Genomic DNA, 12,118 nt, shown 5'->3' with positions numbered 1-12,118 from the left:
AGATAGAACATAGAGGTCCGTAGACCAAGCAAACTAACAGAGTTAGATACAGAGCACAGGCTAGCTAGAAAGTAGATATACAATGAAGTCCAGCAAAGCCAGAAGGGCGGAGCAGGATTAAATAGGCCAACAAGGTCATGTGACCAGCAAAGGAAAAAAAACCTAACAGCAAGGTTCTAACAGTACCCCCCCTTCTAAGAGGATCCTCCGGATCCCCTAGGACCAGGCTTATCAGGAAATCTCCTGTGAAACGCTCTGATAAGTCTGGACGCGGAAACATCATCTGACCTCACCCAAGAGTTATCCTCGGGTCCGAAACCTTTCCAGGCCACAAGATACTGCAAACTACCTCTATACCGTCTAGAGTCAAGGATGCGAGAAATTTCATATTCCCCGTCCTCCACCACCGGAGGAACAGAGGCAGAGGCGTCACCATCCGACACAACAGCTTTTTTTAACAGAGAGACATGAAAGACCGGATTAATTCTCCAGGAGGTAGGAACCTCCAACCTAACAGCAGATTGGTTAACAACCTGAAGCACCTTAAAGGGCCCTACAAACTTGGGACCCAATTTCTTAGAAGGAATCCTCAACCGCAGATTCCTAGAGGACAACCAAACCATGTCACCAACAGCGAACAAAACCTCCTGTCGTTTCCTATCAAAGTAGTCTTTAGATTTTCTGTTGGCCTCCTGAAGATTACCACGCACATCCGTCCAAACTCTTTCCAAATCACCGGAAAAATTCTCCTCCTCAGGCACGGCAGATCCCAACTTGGAGAACGACCCAAACGACGGGTGTCTCCCAGAACAACAAAAAAAAGGCGAACAACCAGCAGAAGAAGATGTATGATTGTTCAGAGCAAATTCGGCAAGTGGCAGAAACTCAGACCACCCCTCTTGATTGTCTGCCACAAAACAACGCAAGAACTGCTCAACATCCTGGTTTTTCCTTTCTGTCTGGCCATTAGATTCAGGATGATATCCGGACGAAAACGACAAATGAATTCCCAACCTGTCACAAAAGGCACGCCAAAAACGAGCCACGAACTGAGGACCCCTATCAGAAACAATGTCAGTAGGAACGCCATGAAGTCTGACAATTTCCTTGACAAAGGCCTTAGCGAGAGTTTTAGCGCAGGGCAGTTTGACGAAGGGAACCAAGTGACACATCTTGCTAAAACGGTCCACGACCACCCAGATGACAGTAAAACCCTCAGAGGAGGGAAGGTCAGTTATAAAGTCCATAGCCAAATGTGTCCAAGGAGCACTGGGGACCTCCAAAGGACAAAGCAACCCCGCAGCAGGAGTATGTGAGGACTTAGATCTAGCACATATAGTACATTGGCGCACCCACTTAATGACTTCCTTCTGCCATCCAGGCCACCAAAAACTGCGACCCACCAGTCTCTTGGTCTCAGAGATTCCGGGATGACCTGCCAACCGAGATTCGTGACACTCAACAAACAAATCTCTCCTAAAGGTCCCAGGCACAAACAACCTCCCATGAGGAGTGTTAGATGGGGCATTCTCCTGAGCTTTAAGAATCTCATCTTCCAAAACGGAGTCTAAAGCAGCTATCACAACACCTTCTTGTAAAATGTTTTCTTCTTTCTCAGCACCGACTATGGGAGAAAAACTGCGAGACAAGGCATCCGCCTTAACATTCTTAGTACCAGGGATGTAAGTAACGGAGAAATTAAACCGCGAGAAAAACAGTGCCCACCTAGCCTGACGGGCATTCAGGCGCTTGGCAGCATCAAGATATATCAGATTTTTATGATCCGTAAGAACCTGAACGGGAAATTCCGCACCTTCCAAGAAGTGGCGCCAGTGTTCAAATGCGAGTTTAATAGCCAATAATTCCCGATTACCAATATCGTAATTCAGTTCAGTCTCCGAAAATTTTTTTGAAAAAAAGGCACAGGGATGTAATCCATCCCCGTTATCCTGAGACAATACTGCGCCAACCCCCACAGAGGAAGCATCAACCTCAACCAAAAACGGCCTAGTAACATCAGGCTGCATAAGGATGGGAGCAGAGGTGAACCTCTCCTTGAGATACACAAAAGCTTCAATGGCCTCAGAAGACCACTGAACCGCATCAGCACCTTTCCTGGTGAGATCAGTCAGAGGTTTGACAATACTAGAAAAATTTTTTATGAATTTTCTGTAGTAATTGGCGAAACCCAAAAACCTCTGTATCGATTTCAAACCAATAGGCCTAGGCCATTCCTGCACAGCCTGAACCTTAACCGGATCCATCTCAAAACCTTTGCTGGAGATAATGTAGCCCAAAAAACTAATTCTCTGTACAGCGAACTCACATTTCTCCAGCTTAGCAAAAAGCGAATTGTCCATTAATAACTGTAATACCTCACGCACGCTCCGCCAATGAGACTCCAGATCTGGCGAATAAATCAAAATGTCATCCAAATACACAACCACATTTTTACCGATCAAAGGTCTAAGGATGTCATTAATCAGATTCTGAAAAAATGCAGGAGCATTAGTAAGACCAAAAGGCATAACCAGATTCTCAAAATGACCCACAGGAGTGTTAAAAGCAGTCTTCCATTCATCACCCTCCTTCATGCGCAACAGATTGTATGCCCCCTTAAGGTCAATTTTAGAGAACCACTTGGCCCCCAATAACTGGTTAAACAGATCAGGAATCAATGGCAGTGGGTAAGGATTGCGTACCGTAATTTTGTTAATCTCACGAAAATCCAGACAAGGACGTAAACCGCCGTCCTCTTTTTTTACAAAAAAAAATCCAACCGCCACAGGAGACTTAGAGGGCCTAATGTGACCGGCGGCCAAACTTGTCTGTATGTATTCCTCCAAAGCCTTCCTCTCAGGAATGGTAAGGTTAAATAAACGACTTTTAGGAAGAGTCGCTCCAGGGACAAATTCAATAGAACAATCATAGTCTCTATGGGGAGGCAAAACCTGCGATTCCTTCTCAGAAAAAACTCTCCAAAAATCCTGAATAGGAACAGGCAATTCTCCCCTATCCAAAGCTGCAATACGCCCGTTACAACACTTGTCATAACATTTATGGCTCCAGGATTTAATTTCACTGGTAGACCAATCCAGTACAGGATTGTGAAATTTTAACCAGGGCAAACCCAATATTACTGGAGAAGGCAAGTTATTCAACACTACCAAATCCAATTTCTCATGGTGAACACCATTAATAGTGAGAGGAAATTCACTGACCTTGAGAGTAATATTCTTCAAAGGGGAGCCATCCACAGAAACCACAGCAATGGGGGATGATAAAGGTTCAGGTTTTAAATTGAGTTTTTCCACGAATCCCCCATCAATTACATTCAGTGTAGACCCGCAATCAACAAACACCCGAAATTCCATTAATTTTTCCTGAGCAATCGTGGAAGCAGCTAAAAATATACCCTTGGAATTTAAACAGGCAATACGGGCGTGACTGACCATTTTTTTTTCTTTCTTCATACGAAGCTCACAGCCTTTAATCAAATGACCAGATTTTCCGCAATAGAAACACAAGCCTTCTGAAAAACGACGGTCTTTTTCTTGAGAGCGAGGTGCCACCGATCCAATCTCCATCGGTTCACCACTGTTAGTACACACATTATCATAACCAGAAACTGACATAGCAGAGGATTTGCTCTCATTAACCCTAGCACGCAGTCTTCTATCCACCCGTATAGCTAATTGCATAGCCTGTTGCAAATCCTCAGGTGTAGGATAAGCAATTAGCAGGTCTTTAACCCTTTCACTGAGCCCAGCAAGAAATAGACTTTTCAGAGCAGAATCGTTCCACCCTGTTTGAGTGGACCAACGACGAAAATGAGTACAATATTTTTCGACATTACCTGATCCTTGTTTTAAACGTCTCAACTCAGTCTCAGCTGATGCCACACGGTCAGGATCATCATATAATAGTCCTAAAGCAGAAAAAAAACTATCCACTGATCTGAAGCATGTATCACTAGGTTGCAAAGAAAAGGCCCACTCCTGAGGCTCTTTGCGCAAAAGTGACATTATGAACCCTACGCACTGGGATTCATCCCCAGAGGACTTGGGTCTCAAACGAAAATACAATAAGCAAGCATTTTTAAATGAAAAAAATTCTCGATGTTCACCAAAAAATAAATCCGGCAAACATACCTTAGGCTCCAAGAAATATGCTCCAGGACAGTTACTCACGTGCTGACGGAGCTCGGCCACTTCCAGAGAGAGTCCCTGCAGGTGTTTAGCCAAATCCTGAACCGACACCATGATGGAACAAAAAAAAAAAAAAAAAAAATCTTTCCTTAGAGAATTTGCAGGCTGGACTTACTGTTATGTTCTGCTACCAAAGCTAAGGAAAGAGAGGAGATCTGTCCCTACTATAAGACTCAGCTGAATCCCTACGATGTAACAGGGAACCTGATCCTGCGATCAGACCTGCTAAAGTCCTAATCTAGTCTGTACGGAGACCTATAGATGTGAGGAGGGAATCCCTACAAGTACTAAGGACTGGGAGGAATATGGGACACCTCCTAACAGAAATAGTAGCAGACAGACGAACAAACAAAATAGATAGAACATAGAGGTCCGTAGACCAAGCAAACTAACAGAGTTAGATACAGAGCACAGGCTAGCTAGAAAGTAGATATACAATGAAGTCCAGCAAAGCCAGAAGGGCGGAGCAGGATTAAATAGGCCAACAAGGTCATGTGACCAGCAAAGGAAAAAAAACCTAACAGCAAGGTTCTAACAGTAAAACACAAAAACTCAAAATTCTTAATATATTAACCTACAATTATTTTTTATTACAGGTAAAGAGAATAGCTTTATAACCCTATAATAACAGAATTAAATAGTCATTATTATTATAGAATTCTTATAGTCATGGCAATAATGTAATTAACTGATAGCGATATTGTATATTTTTTACTCATAAAAAAAAACACATTTGAAGTTTTTTTAGATGTCATTTTTTACAAGTGTTGTTTGGATGTTTTTTGTGCTAGATAGAAAAGCTTATAGGAAAACATAAGAATAAATTACATACTTAGCATGCAGCACTTAAAATCAAGGCCACTGGTCCCCCAGACAGCACCATAAAAGCATAATCCAAAATAAATTCGTTGTGCACACAAGTATTAATGTAGGGGGTGCTGAACTACGATGTCCCAAATTCATTAAATTCATTAAGAGGTACACGTTTCCTAGTAAATAAAGCACATCTTACAATTACTGTACGCCTCTGCCAGAAATGTTACTTCAGTCAGAGGCTGGCGCACATTTTTGGTGTCATTTTACCCCAATAAAGAGGTCTTAAAAAGGTTGTCCACTACTGTAACAATGCTGGCCTATCCTTAGGAAGAATTTTTGGAAGTTTGCTGGTTTGGAACATTCAGTCTTATGCTAACACAATGCCAAAGAGGAAAGACATCAACAATGGCCTTAGAAAAGTTATTGTTGCTGCCCATCTCATTTCTCGAAATTTCAATCTGTGCATGTGCCACCTCCGATGGCAATTTTCCAAAAGTTCACCCCAGGGATATCATGGGAGAAATGGACTCCGCTCACTGGCGCTGACACCTTCTGAGATTCTAGGCACCACAGCATTGGCCGCTTCTGCGCCGCCAGCCTACTGAAGCAGCGGCCCTGCTTCTTGTGAGCCTGCTCCACCGTGGCTTTTGGGGGGCAAGGAGCTATTTGGCTTTGCAGAGTCATTGTACTATCAGTAACGTGGAAGCCCCCTATATTTCCAATGACAGATGACAGACTTAAGTGGGGACTTGCTTTTTTGTGGATTGATTTGAAGCTTTTGTTGGGAACATTTTACATAACATTTTGGATCACCTTTATCCTGTGCTCTGCGCTGAGAAACTTACATTGGGTAAGGCAGAGTCAACAATACCTCCATCTGCCTTATCATAGGGAATCTTCCACCAGGGGTTCCATCTGAATCACGTATTTCAGAGATTTACATGGAATCCCTGGTGTAGGCGCTCAGCGTAGAGCGCAGGATAAATGTGGGCTGAAGCTTACTGCAATCCTTAGAAGGCAGAATGAACAAATCAACAGCAGGTGAAGAACTGTTTTTTTTTTATTTTTTACGCCATTCCTCATGCGGTATAAGTGATTAAACAACTTTATTCTCTGAATCGGTGTGATTACAGCGATACCAGATTTGTATAGGGTTTTTTTTATCTCTTGCTGCTTTTTTTTTCGCAAAAATTTTTGGCATTGCCATATTTGAGAGCTATAATTTTATCATATTTCTGCCGACAGAGTCCTGTGAGGGCTTGTTTTTTGTGGGACGAGTTGACGTTTTTATGGGTACCATTTTCATTCACATAACATTTTTGATCGCTTTCTATTCTCATTTTTCAGAGGTAGAATGAACAAAAAACAGCAATTCAGGAATTGTATTTTTGGTGAGGATTTCTCATTCCATTCCGCGTGTGGTAAAATTGAAAAGGCAACTTTATTCTTCGGGTCAGCAGGTTTACAGCGATGCCACATTTATATCATTTTATTTATATTTTTGCGTTTTTAGACAATAAAAACTATTTTAGAAAAAAAATATATATTTTTGCTGTATTCTGAGGGCTATAGATTTTTTTTATTTTTCCACTGATGGATCTGTATTATGGCTTGTTTTTACTGGGCAAGTTAATGTTTTCAGAAATACCATTTTTATTTACATTCATCTTTTTGATTGTGTTTTATTCCACTTTTTGTTTGGTGATATGATGAAAAAGCAGGTTTTTTTTATGGTGTTCACTGAAGGGGTTAACTAGTGTGACAGATTTATAAGTCGAACTACTCCGAATGCGGTGATACCAATTATGTGTACTTTTTTTTTTTTTACATAAAAGTATGTATTTATGGGTAAAATATATATTTTAATTATTATTATTTTGTGATTTTTTTAAAAATATTTTTGCAATTTTTTTTAAACTTTTTTCTTACTCCCTATATGGAATTTTAACTTTTAGTACTCTTATCACTGGTATAATGCATATCAATGCACCAGCATTGCAATGCATTATACCTGTCAGTGCTGCACTGACAGATCACCTCTTAGACTATAATTTCCATAGCCTGGTGATCCGGATGTCATCATAACGACCTCGGGTCACCATGGCAACGATCACGGGGGCGCCGAATAAATGGGAGAGGGATCTCCCTCCCTCTCGCAGCCTCCTAAATGTTGCAATCGATATTGATCGCAGCATTTAGGGCCTTAAACAGCAGGGGTGGTGGAGGCAACACTCTAGGCTGTGTGAGCCAGGTGTCAGCTGTCATGTTAATTGAACATTGGGCAGCGGTCGTGTGTGCACAACTCCTGTGCCCGCGCGATCCCCAAGACGCATCCGTACAGGTCGGGAACCCCTTCCCAGCCAGGACACGTATGGATACGTAGAAGGTCGTGAAGGGGTTAAAGAGGACCTTTCATCGTCTCTAAAACTTCATGATGTAGAAGGAGACTCAAGTGAAATACCTTTTTTCAATGTATATAATTTGAAAACCTAAAATATCCGGACTGAAATTGGCTGAAGTCAGTTTTTCTACTTTATTGATAGGTGTGTGAGAGTTCCTTTTTCTGAGCTGGGAGACACCACTGTGTGTAAGCACTGGTAATCTGCAGCATCGAAACACAGTAGAGATCTGAGCTGTTATCTTACTTCATGCTGGATGTAGTTATGTAAAATACAAGATTGATTCCTTTGTATTGCGAAGCAGGAGGAGGAGAAGAAGGAGGCTAGAAACAGCAACTGAGGTAATTTCCTTCACAGCCTTCTGTAGTGACAGCCTCAGATTAACCCTTCTCATGCAGCCTATTTCTTCTTTTGCAGATTTGTCGCTATAAGCAGATGTTTTTGCAGCTAAAACCTTTAAAAGCAGCAGTATCCTCCGATATTATCTCAGGTGCATATCACACAGGGGCATCTTATTTCATGGCTGATAAAAAAATATTCTATATGAAGATAATGTTCAGGCTCCTGACATGAAATTATGTTCATTTTTGTTTTTTTCTCTGATGGGTAAATTAATTTATCAATGCCATGCTTGTAATTCTCGTTTGGTGGCTTTATGGAAAAGTTTAGCACACAACAAAGCATGTCGGATGTGATCACAAGGCTCCACTTTGCCATTTAGATGCCTTAAAGAATCAGCTTCCCCCTTACAGTTGGTACTACCCAGAGAAATGTGTGTCACCAATTTTGTGCTCACTCTAGTAAAGTAACAGTAAAACCTGTGTTTCTCTAATAATGATGGAGATCATTGGATGATTTTCTAATGGCAAATATATGAAAAAATCAAATTACTGTCACAGATTATGCCTTTCTCATAATCGATAGATATTCTTTATATAGAGAACATGCCACAGTCATAAATAGAGACTATAGCCCAGTCATAAATAGAGAATGTACAACAGTCATAAATAGAGAATGTACTGCATTTATAAATACAGAATATACCCCAGTCATAAATAGAGAATATACCCCAGTCATAAAGAGAGAACATACACAGTCATAAATAGAAAACATGACCTAGTTATGAATAAAGAATATACCCCAGTCATAAATAGAGAATAAACCCCAGTCATAAATTGAGAATATACCCAAGTCATAAATAGAGATTATACCCCAGTCATAAATAGAGAACATACCCCAGTCATAAATTGAGAATATACCCAAGTCATAAATAGAGATTATACCCCAGTCATAAATAGAGAACATACCCCAGTCATAAATAGAGAATATACCCAAGTCATAAATAGAGAACATACTCCAGTCATAAACAGAGAATATATTGAAGTCATAAATAGAGAACATACCCCAGTTATAAATAGAGAACATACCCCAGCCTTAAAAAGAGAACATAATCTAGTTATAAATAATGAATATATCGCAGTCATAAATCGAGAACATACCCCAGTCATAAACAAAGAATATACCAAAGTCATAAATAGAGAACATACCCCAGACATAAACAGAGAACATACCCCAGTCTTAAAAAGAGAACATAACCTTGTTATAAATAAAGAATATTGGGTGGGTATAATACTACTCAGACAACACAGGGTGAGGGTAAAACAGTGTGGGTATACTTTATTGAACCACCAAACAGACAATAACATATAGAACAGTCCCAGCAAATACCCAAGATGGTGCAAAATTACACAGTCTTGCCCTTCCACTGGCCCACCGGGAATAGAGCAGCTGCGATTTTGGGACTTCAAGGGCCAATTATCTCAACTAGTGGCACCCTGCTTTGGGTGGACTCCCACAGAGAGGAGGTAGCAGTAAGCTTAGGAAGCTGACAGTCCATTGAACTACGTGTCCAGAAGACCCGAGGGTCCCACCCTGGCTTCTCAGAACATATCCATGGAACCAGGTGACCAGATGGTCCCAATCTGGCTTTCTCTGAAAATATCCTTGGAACCAGGTGAAAGGATAGTCCCAACCGGTCTTTCTCTGAGCATATCCATGGGTTCCAGGTGACTGGAGGGTCCCACCTGGCAACCCCAAACAACATATCTATTAGACCAGGTAACCTTATCATCCCAACCTGGTTTCCCCAAATGTATCCATGGGTTCTGTGATAGTCAATGGAGCAGATCTGTATCCCTTCAGCTGGGGCTGGGGTCCCCTAAGCTGACATCCTGTAGAGTCACATCTGTATTCCTCTTGATAGAGTTATGTGTCCTGGTTGCCGTTCTGAATAGTTTCTCTGATTCTCTTTGCAGCAAGATAGAAGTCCCTTTTTATATTTACATCTGTGGCTCAGGTTATCATTCACAGGTCAGGGAGGAAGGTGTCAGGGGCTCATATCTCATTGTTTGAGCATTTAATCAATTTGCATAGTTTATATCCCACTGCTCTGCAGATCAGCAAACTAGCTGGCCTACTATAATATGTTATTAGTATATTAGCAAACATCATTGTTCCCTGACCCTCAGTCGTTGTCCTCCAGACAATAAGTTGCAGTAAATATCAACTGAAGTGTCAACATTCAGGTTTAAACAAATAACAGTCTTTCCTTCTTGACCCACCAAAGAAAAACACATAAATTCAAAAGTCAACATAAACATAATAGTGTATTTCTCCTGGCCTACCGAATTTAGATGTCTGAAAATTAAGATTAAAAACTATGTCATCACAATACCCTAGTCATAAATAGTGTTGAGCCACCCCCGTAGTGTTCGAGATCGGTTCGGTTCGTCGAACACCCGTGTGTTCGCCGAACTGTTCGCCGAACACCTTCGAACACCGTTAAAACCAATGGCAGGCAAACAAAAACACATATAAACACATAGAAAACACCTTCAAAGGTGTCCAAAAGCTGACAAACTGCTCAGAAGACACAACTAACACATGGAAAAGTGACAAGTACATATAGTCATGCGAAAAGAAAAGAGGTGGAGGAGTAAAAGGAGTGGGAGACACAGATATAGGCATGTCATGCCCTTCTAAAATCCAAAAAGTGAGAAGCCGACACGTTCAGTCCGCTCCTGCCCGTGCCACCTCTGTGTCGCCGGGTTTGTGCCAGAGCCTTCGAATTCTGACAATATGAGGGTCATGTTGCAGGTAGTGCAGCAAGAAGGCACTTATGTGTCTTGCGCATCTCGGAGCCCCAAAATTATTTTCCGGGCTAGATGCAGCTAAAAATTATTATTAATTTTAAATCTGGTGGAGCTTAGTATAGATGGCCTAATAGGATCAGTGCTGCACACTGCTACAAAGCCCAAATTATTTTCCAGCCAAGATACAGATAAACATGATTAGTAATTTTAAATCTGGTGGAGCTTATTATAGATGGCCTAATAGAATCAGTGCTGCACACTGCTACAAAGCCCAAATTATTTTCCAGCCAAGATACAGATAAACATGATTAGTAATTTGAAAGCTTAAAACGGTTGGTAGGGTGATTTTAACCAATCATCAAGCTTTTACTCTCCCCAGGATGACACAGGGGTAGAAAAGTCGTTTCGGATCCATGATTTGTTCATCTTTATGAACGTGAGTCTGTCTACATTATCAGTGGAGAGCCGCGTGCGCTTATCTGTCAGCACACCACCAGCAGCGCTGAACACACGTTCAGACAGAACGCACGTTCAGACAGAACGCTGGCTGCGGGGCATGACAAGATCTCCAAGGCGTAAGTGGCTAGCTCCGGCCATTTATCCAGATTGGAAGCCCAAAAAGAGCAAGGGTCCAGTGACACAGTCATGGCTTCAATGTTTACTTGGAGATAATCCTGTACCATCGTCTCTAGGTGTTGACTATGTGTCAGACTTCTTGTCTCCTGTGGCCTTGCAAAGGATGGGCTAAAAAAGTGGTGAAATGATTCCGCAAAATTGATGTTACCAGCAGATACTGTGGTTCTGTTACGGTTTGAGTGCTGAACACTTGACGGTCCCACGGTTGGCAAGTTGGAACTATGAGATTCACTACGTGCACCACTGGTGTTTTGTGGAAAAGCGCATGTAAGATTCTGCAACAGTCTCTGCTGATACTCCTGCATGCGTGCATCCCTTTCTATGGCAGGAATAATTTCGGCAAATTTACTTTTGTACCGGGGATCTAACAGTGTGGCAACCCAGTAGTCAGGATGATTTCTAATTCTCACAATTCGAGGGTCATGTTGCAGGTAGTGCAGCAAGAAGGCACTCATGTGTGTTGCGCATCCAGGAGCACCAAGTCCCTGTTGTGTTGGTGGCGAGGTAACAATCATGCTTGCTTCCTCTGTCCTCTCCCCCCAACCTCGCACAACAGAAATGTGATCAAGGTCTCCCTCATCTGATGAGTCTTCCATCAGTTCGTCCTCCACTCCTTCCTGGGCTCCTGCACCTTCCTCACTAGTTTGGCTGCTACCATGCGCCCTGGTAAAACCATCTTCCCCACCCTCACATGCCTGCCGCCTTGGTGCTGCCGACCGTCTGGACCTTGCAGATGTTAGCCCTTCCGCATACAACTCCTCCTCCTTTACTTCCTCCACCTCCTCTTGTGCCACCACCTGACTCCGAATTCTGTTTAACATGTGCTCCAGCATGTAAATCACCGGAATAGTCATGCTGATAATGGCATCGTCAGCACTAAACATCTTCGTCGCCATTTCAAAACTGT

At 42.0% G+C, this 12,118-nt stretch overlaps 1 protein-coding gene across 1 annotated transcript in view; it reads right to left on the bottom strand.

Annotated features, from left to right (window-relative positions):
- Positions 1 to 12,118, bottom strand: part of PDZRN4 (PDZ domain containing ring finger 4) — a 296,579-nt gene that overhangs the window by 211,646 nt on the left and 72,815 nt on the right. The gene's annotated exons all lie outside the window — the stretch shown is intronic.

This window comes from Phyllobates terribilis, unplaced genomic scaffold (assembly GCF_046119375.1).
Source record: "Phyllobates terribilis strain yellow unplaced genomic scaffold, ASM4611937v1 Scaffold_11__3_contigs__length_659146591, whole genome shotgun sequence".
Lineage (NCBI taxonomy): Eukaryota > Metazoa > Chordata > Amphibia > Anura > Dendrobatidae > Phyllobates > Phyllobates terribilis.
Note: the sequence above shows the minus strand (reverse complement) of the source record. Positions and strands in the feature narration are given on the sequence as shown.